This window comes from Arachis hypogaea, chromosome 15 (assembly GCF_003086295.3).
Source record: "Arachis hypogaea cultivar Tifrunner chromosome 15, arahy.Tifrunner.gnm2.J5K5, whole genome shotgun sequence".
NCBI lineage: Eukaryota > Viridiplantae > Streptophyta > Magnoliopsida > Fabales > Fabaceae > Arachis > Arachis hypogaea.
The window spans coordinates 51,572,761-51,581,037 of record NC_092050.1 but is presented as its reverse complement, the minus strand read 5'-3'; the positions used below and the strand labels follow the sequence as shown (position 1 = coordinate 51,581,037).

The window sequence follows — 8,277 nt, the reverse complement described above, 5'->3', positions numbered from 1 at the left end:
TGAACTTCAAGCCTTGAGTTGGGCCTTTGCTCTTGGTGGAATTGGGTTGAAAGAGGCCTTGGTTGATTGCTCTTGAAGTTTGGAGAAGAACCAAAGTGAACCAATTGAACCGGGTTTGAGTTTTGCAAAAGTTGGACCAAAAGTTTGAGCCAAAGTTAGGGGTCTAACTTTGGCTCCAACTTTTCATATCAGCTAGCACAATTTGCTGATATCAACGTTGGTGCCAACGTTAGGGGTCTAACTTTGACCCTAACGTTGGCCTTGCCTAGTGTGCTTGTGGCGCCAACGTTAGCCTCCAAGTTAGGGGTCTAACGTTGGCGCAAACTTTTGCTCCTCTCCCTTGTAATTTCATGTGCCAACGTTAGCCTCCAAGTTAGGGGTCTAACGTTGGCGCAAACGTTAGGTAGCCAGGGAGGAGTTTCTCATGCCAACGTTAGCCTCCAAGTTAGGGGGCTAACGTTGGCGCAAACTTTTGGTGCCCAGGGGAGAAATTCATGTGCCAACGTTAGCCTCAAAGTTAGGGGGCTAACGTTGACGCAAACTTTTGGAGCCCAGGGGAGAATTTTCAAGTTCCAACGTTAGCCTCCAAGTTAGGGGGCTAACGTTGGGGCTAACTTTTCAACCAAAAGTTTGTGCAAAATTTTGATGCTAACTTTAGGTCCAGCTTTTTGCTTCCTAGTTCAATTTCACTTATTCCATTGTCCTCTCTTCACTCCTAGCCATTCCTTCTTGCTTCAACCTTTCTCCAAGATTTCTTCACCTATCATTAATCAACCAAACACATCAAAGCTATGCTCAAAATCATGAGATATTCATTCTTTCATAATATGCAACAAATATAGCATAAAACCTCATGAAATGGCATGAATTCATATATGGTTGATTCAATCAAGGGAAACATGAAAATCTACTCAAATAGCTTGCTTGTAGCTCAAGAAAGTGCATAATTCTAATGAAAACAAAAGAAAAAGACTAGTTAAAATAGGCTAGGATGACTTGTCATCATTAACGTGGCCTCTAACGTTAAAGGGGGGAAGAGAAGCCAACGTTAGTGACACTCAACATTGTCACTAACGTTGGCCTATGGTGCAAAGTACCACGTTAACTCCCACGTTAACTTGGTTAACGTGGGAACTAACGTAGAGGATGAAGAGTTGTCGACAACGTTAGTGACACTCAACATTGTCACTAACGTTGAAGCAACCACACAACCCCCAAGAGTCACGTTAGCTTCCACGTTAACTTGGTTAACGTGGAAGCTAACGATGAGAAATGAAGGATGAGCCAACGCTAGTGACACTCAACATTGTCACTAACGTTGGGATGGCTAAAAGATGGCCACGTTAGAAGCCACGTTAACCTAGTTAACATGGACTCCAACGTGAGACCTAGGGACACATTGGAACGTTAGTGACAATGTTGAACGTCACTAACGTTCTCGAAGGATGGCAAAGGCCACGTTAGAAGCCACGTTAACCAAGTTAACATGAGCTTTAACGTGAAGCAAGAAGGGGCACACTGGAACGTTAGTGACAATGTTGAGTGTCACTAACGTTCTCGAAGGTTGACAAGGCAACGTTAAAAGCCATGTTAACCTAGTTAACGTGGATTTTAACGTGAGGCAAAAGGGGTGCATTGGAACGTTAGTGACAATGTTAAGTGTCACTAACGTTCCCGAACTTGGACTTTCACTAAATGATTAACACTCCTTACACCCTAAGCTTAAGTCTCTGCCCACTCCGCACTTTCTCTCTGCAAGTAAAGCCAAGCCCAAATAAAAGAAAGGAACTGCTTCAAACTCAAGATCCAAAGGCCCAAGACTTGAAGAGTGAACTAGAAGCTGAGAAGAGTAGTATCTATAGGAGTAGCTTTGAATTGTAAAGGAGTTCTGGAGGCTGAAGAACCACTCTCTGTATTGTACTTTCTTTGCAATTTCTAGTTTTATGATGTATTCTCCATCTTTGTTTTCATTTTCAAGAGCTATGAACAACTAAACCCCTTTCATTGGGTTAGGGAGCTCTGTTGTAATTTGATGGATCAATACTAATTTTCATTATTCTTTTTCTATCTTTCCTCTTGATTTTACTTGAAAGCTTTCGGTCTTCATCCAATTGAGTAGTTATCTTGGAAAAGAAGCTATTCAAACTTGGATCTCTTTTGAACCTTGAAAGAGGAATGAAGAGATCAAGCTAGAAATGCTTTCTCATGCTGGACCAAATTGGTTTTGGATGGGTATGTGACTATAACCCTCTCAATACTTGGTTTGGGAAATGCATGTGGTATAATCAGTGACCATACTTCATCTCTTCTCATGAGCAATTGACCAAGGAATTGGCTATTGATCAAGATTTGAGAGATGGAATTGCAAGAAATTGTAATTCAATCACTTAAGATTGCTAAGGAGATCAATGAGTGCATTGATTGAGGAAGAGATGAAATGAACTTGATCCGGAGAATTGCAACATCTCCTAAGTCCAATGAACTCCCCATCTCTGATCTTACCCATTCTCTTTAATTTCTGCTATTTACTTTTATGAACAAATCCCCCATTCCCATTTACAATTCTGCAATTTATTTTCAGTCATTTACTTCTAGTCCTTTAATTCTAGCAATTACTTTTCTGTTATTTACATTCCCGCCATTTTATTTTCTGCAACTCTCAACCCAATTTCTGGATTTGCTCAACTAGAACATTCTTCTAATCAAAGTTGCTTGATCAATCAATCCCTGTGGGATTCGACCTCACTCTATTGTGAGTTTTTACTTGACGACAAATTCGGTACACTTGCCGAAGGGAGATTTGTTGCGAGACAAGTTTTCCGCGCATCAGTGCTTGATCTTTCTCTCTGGCCAATTGAACTAGCGAGGCACACCCAAGTTCTGGCGTACCACGCCCAGCATTCTTCTTTGATCCAGTAGCTGGCGTGTCACGCCTTCGACACCAAGTGGCACGCCCAGCCTTTGCTTTGGCCCTTTTTATCATTGGTGTGCCACGCCTGGATGCTCAAGTGGCACGCCTAAGTGAGGATGAGAGGTTGGCGTGCCACGCCTTCGACACCAAGTGGTACGCCCAGTTTTGCTTTGGTCTCCTTGAGTGTTGGCGTGGCACGCCCAAGTGACAATTGAGAGCTGGCTGCCATGCCTTCGACATCAAGTGGCACGCCAGCCCTTTTGGCTTTCAACTTCTTCTTCGTAGACTTGTAGTAGCGTGCCACGCCTTGTTGCTCAAGGGGCACGCGCACTTCAATGTGGCTCTTTCCAGCTTGGCGTGCCACGCCTGGCTCTTCAAGTGGCACGCCAAAGTGACAATTTGAAGCTGGCGTGCCACGCCTTCGATAACAAGTGGCATGCCCCTTTTGTGGCCTTCATCCTTGCTCTCTGAAAACTTACACTGGCGTGCCATGCCTAGCTCTTGTCGTGCCACGCCCATGCAATTTCTTCAATCATGCTCCTCTAGAAATCATAACCGGTGTGCCACGCTCATGTAGAGGACTTGAGGATCCTTTCTTGATTTTAATACTAGGGTGCCACGCCCAGCTCCTGGCGTGCTACGCCGGTGCATTTTGTGGCGTTTGCTCCAAGTGGCACGCCAGTTTCACACGCCCAGCTTTGTCTTGTTGTTTTCTTCCCTTTTTGATGCCTTTTTCACTTGAAATTCAGCACAAACTCATTTCAAAGCAATGTACCAAAATGTTCATCAAATAGTTCATGAATTGCAATGATCAAATGAGATTATGCTCTTTTATGGTCCTTTTTATGCATGAAAAAAGGGTAATTGATGCAAGTCATCATTATGGCTGGTTTAGGGTACAGACTTTTGCGCCGGCTTCTCTTTTTTGGGTTCTTTGCCTTGTTTGTTGCCTCCAAAGGGTGCCCCTGGACTTTATTGTTAGTCTTCCACTTCCGGCGAGTCCTGGTGTTTCCCTTTTACCATATTTTGACATTAGCTGATTGCTACTTTTAGTATCTTCTTACTGTCCGAGTTGTTTGGTAGTGACCATTGTTTCTTGTTCTTACTATAGGGATAGTTGGCCCATGTCTTCACCAAAAAAATATTATCGAGATGTCTTAAAAAGTTCCCGTTGGTATGGCCGATTGGCTGGATTCAATAGCTCTTATGAGTGTGACTGTTGCCGACCCCAAATACTGTGTGAGGCTTAGGAGGTTCAATAGGATTTGTAGTGATAGGGACGAAGAGAAGAACTATGAATTTGTGTCACCTGACCCTGAGGAAAGGGTTAGTTTTCCTTCTTTAACTTGGGGAAAGCGGCCCTTCTTTTATCCTTATGACTACTTTTTTAGTCAGCTGAAGATTACCATCCCTTTTTCCACCTTTGAGACCGACCTACTATGGTCTTGTAATGTGGCCCCTTCCTAGCTCCATCCGAACTCGTGGGGTTTCATAAAGATTTTTCAATTGTTGTGTCAGGAGTTGGGTGTCCGACCTACCCAGACTCTCTTTCTATATCTTTTTGTGTTGACAAAGCCCCGGGTAGCTAAAAAGAAAGCCTCTTGGATTTCTTTCCGAGCTACTCAAGGGAAGAAAGTGTTTTCTATGTATGATGAGTCTTTCCGTGATTTCAAGAATTATTACTTCAAGGTCCGAGCTATTGAGGATGTTCGGCCTTTCTTTTTAGATGAAAATAATGAACCCACATTTTCGTTGTCGTGGCAAAAGGACCTAGTAGTTATTAAGTATTCTTGGGAGAGCTTGAGCGAGTTAGAACAAGCTGTTGTTGGTGTTTTAAAGGAGAACTGGGAAGAGCCTCCTCATCTGGACACGAAGAGGTTTTTAGGAGATTGATGCCAGGGCATCTTGGCCAGTTTCACTGACCTTTTCTTTACTGTTTTTAGGTTAGTTTCATGCATTCCCTTAGGATATAAGCTAGTTTTGGTTAGATATTCACTTACACCTTGATTCAAGCATACATTGTGCATTTTACATTATTTCATGAGGATTTTGCATGAGTTTAGTGACAAATTGTATGCTGCATTGCCCATGACTTGGACTAGAACTTTGATGCACTCTATTGCTTGATTTCAGGACCAAAGGAAGCAAGGAATGGGAGGTAACTTGCAAAGTTAATGAGAAAAGTGATTGCCAATAATGCTCTCAAAGCCATCATTGACCACGTTAAGAGTCACGTTAACTAAGTTAACGTGAACTCTAATGTGGAGAGGGGAAGTTGAACCAACGTTAGTGACACTTAACATTGTCACTAACGTTGGCAAATGCTCATAAGTGGCCACGTTAGAGTCCACGTTAACTTAGTTAACGTGGCCTCTAACGTTAAAAGGGGGAAGAAACGCCAACGTTAGTGACATTCAACATTGTCACTAACGTTGGCCTAAGGAGAAACATACCACGTTAACTCCCACGTTAACTTGGTTAACGTGGAAGCTAACGTGTGAAAAATAGGGTGATGGCCAACGTTAGTAACACTCAACATTGTCACTAACGTTGGAAGGAGCCACACAAGCCACTAAGATCCACGTTAACTCCCACGTTAACTTAGTTAACGTGAAAACTAACATTCATGAGTGAATGATGAGCCAACGTTAGTGACACCCAACATTGTCACTAACGTTGGGGATGGCTAAGCATGGCCACATTAGAAGCCACGTTAACCTAGTTAACGTAGACTCTAACGTGAGACATAGGGGCACCTTGGAACGTTAGTGACAATGTTGAGTGTCACTAACGTTCTCGAAGGATGGCAAGCCCACGTTAAAGAGCCACGTTAACTAAGTTAACGTGGGCTCTAACGTGGGAACAAAGGGGGCTTTTCAAAGTTATTGGGAATGTTAAGTCCCAATAACGTGTGCGAAGGACTTAGAGGCAACGTTAGTGGCAACGTTTGTGCCACTAACGTTGAAGTTAACGTGGCTTTTACTTAGGAACGTTAGTGAGAAAGTTGATTGTCACTAACGTTCTCGAACTCATATTTTCACTAAACGTTAACACCCCTAACGTCCTGAGCTAAAGTCTCTGCCCACTTCACGCTTTCTCTCTGCAAGTAAAGCCAAGCCCAAATGAAGAAGAGAACTGCTTCAAACTCAATATCCAAAGGCCCAAGACTTAAAGAGCCAACTAGAAGCTGAGAAAAGTAGTATATATAGGAGTAGCTTTGAATTGTTTAGGGAGTTCTAGAAGTTGGAAAAGAGAACTACTCTATGTATTTTACCTACTCTGCATTTTCTAGTTTTATGATGTATTCTCTATCTTTGTTTTCATTTTCTAGAGCTATGAACAACTAAACCCCTTTCATTGGGTTAGGGAGCTCTGTTGTAAGTTGATGGATCACTACTAGTTTTCATTATTCTTCTTCTCTCTTTTCTCTTGATTTTACTTGAAAGCTTTCGATCTTCATCCAATTGGGTAGCTATCTTAGAAAAGGAGCTGTTCAGACTTGGATCTCTTCTGAACTTTGAAAGAGGAATGAAGAGATCAAGCTAGAAGTGCTTTCTCATGCTGGACCAAATTGGGTTTGGATAGATATGTGACTATAATCCTCTCAATACCTGGTTTGGGAAATGCATGTGGTATAATCAGTGACCACACTTCATCTCTTCTCATGAACAATTGACCAAGGAATTGGCTATTGATCAAGATTTGAGAGATTGAATTGCGAGAAATTGTAATTCAATCAATTAAGATTGCCAAGGAGATCAATGAGTGCATTGATTGAGGAAGAGATGAAAATAAACTTGATCCGGAGAGTTGCAACATCTCCTAAGCCCAATGAACTCCCCATCTCTGATCTTACCCATTCTCTTTAATTTCTTCTATTTACTTTTATGAGCAAATCCCCCATTCCCATTTACAATTCTGCAATTTACTTTCAGTCATTTACTTCCAGTCCTTTAATTCTAGCATTTACTTTTCTGTTATTTATATTCCCGCCATTTTATTTTCTGCAACTCTCAACCCAAATTCTAGATTCGCTCAACTAGAACATTCTTCTAATTAAAGTTGCTTGATCAATCAATCCCTGTGGGATTCGACCTCACTCTATTGTGAGTTTTTACTTGACGACAAATTCGGTACACTTGCCAAAGGAGATTTGTTGAGAGACAGTTTCCACCCGCATCAAGTTTATGGCGCCGTTGTCGGGGATTGATTGTGCATCAACAATGATTAAATTGGAAGATCACTAGATTGAGCATTTTTACTTTGTGAATTTCATTTTCTGTTTGAGTGATTTACTTTCTGTTTTAGTTAAACTTCTTCCCTTCTCCCTCTACTCTTTTGTTTTTCTTTGTTATTTTTAATTCTGTTTGCTATTCCACTAACTGTTTGATATATTGCATCACCCACAACTAACAGTAATTCTGACAAAAATACTTTCTGCACCTATCTTTTTTTGCTTGCACTTGTTGGTTGTATTACAGGGAGAAGAAGCAGGGCTTCAACTTCCTTTGATTCTGAACCTGAGAGGACCTTCCTTAGATTAAGGAGGGAGGCAAGAGGAAAGAAAGTGGTTGGTGCTGAGGAAGAGGAGGAATTCTTTGAACCAAACATGGAAGACAACATGGAAAACCATCATGAAGAAGAGGATCACAACCATGGGGGAGGAGGTAGAGCAAATCATGCTGGGAAGGATAGAAGAATTTTGGGCTCTTACATCAATCCAAACCCAGGCAATTGTGGAAGTAGCATCCAAAAGCCAACAATCCATGCCAACAACTTTGAACTTAAACCACAGCTCATCACCCTTGTTCAGAACAACTGTTTGTTTGGAGGAGGTGTTCAAGAAGACCCCAATCAATATTTAACCACCTTCCTAAGAATATGTGACACAGTGAAGTCTAATGGTGTTCATCCTGACGCCTATAGACTGCTCTTATTTCCATTCTCACTCAGGGACAAGGCAGCCAAGTGGCTGGAATCTTTCCCAAGGGAAAGCTTGACAACTTGGGAAGACGTGGTGAACAAATTCTTAGCAAGATTTTACCCTCCTCAAAGAATCAATAGGCTGAGAGCTGAGGTCCAAACTTTCAGGCAACAAGATGGTAAGACTTTGTATGAAGCATGGGAGAGATTTAAGGACCTCACAAGGAGGTGTCCACCTGACATGTTCAACGAATGGGTGCAGCTGCACATTTTCTATGAAGGGCTCTCTTATGAGTCAAAGAAGGCCGTAGACCATTCATCCAGAGGATCCTTGAACAAGAAGAAAACCATTGAGGAGGCTATAGATGTCATTGAAACAGTAGCAGAGAACGACTACTTCTATGCTTCCGAAAGAGGGAACACAAGAGAAGTAATGGAGCTAA

The 8,277-nt window shown here is 42.0% G+C and overlaps 1 non-coding gene across 1 annotated transcript; it reads right to left on the bottom strand.

The window, feature by feature from the left end:
- Positions 1-7,973: 7,973 nt before the first annotated feature.
- LOC112753846 (small nucleolar RNA R71) lies at positions 7,974-8,077 on the bottom strand. The gene has a single exon (XR_003178210.1). It is a non-coding gene; the product is annotated as a small nucleolar RNA R71 (small nucleolar RNA).
- Between the last annotated feature and the right edge of the window lie 200 nt (positions 8,078-8,277).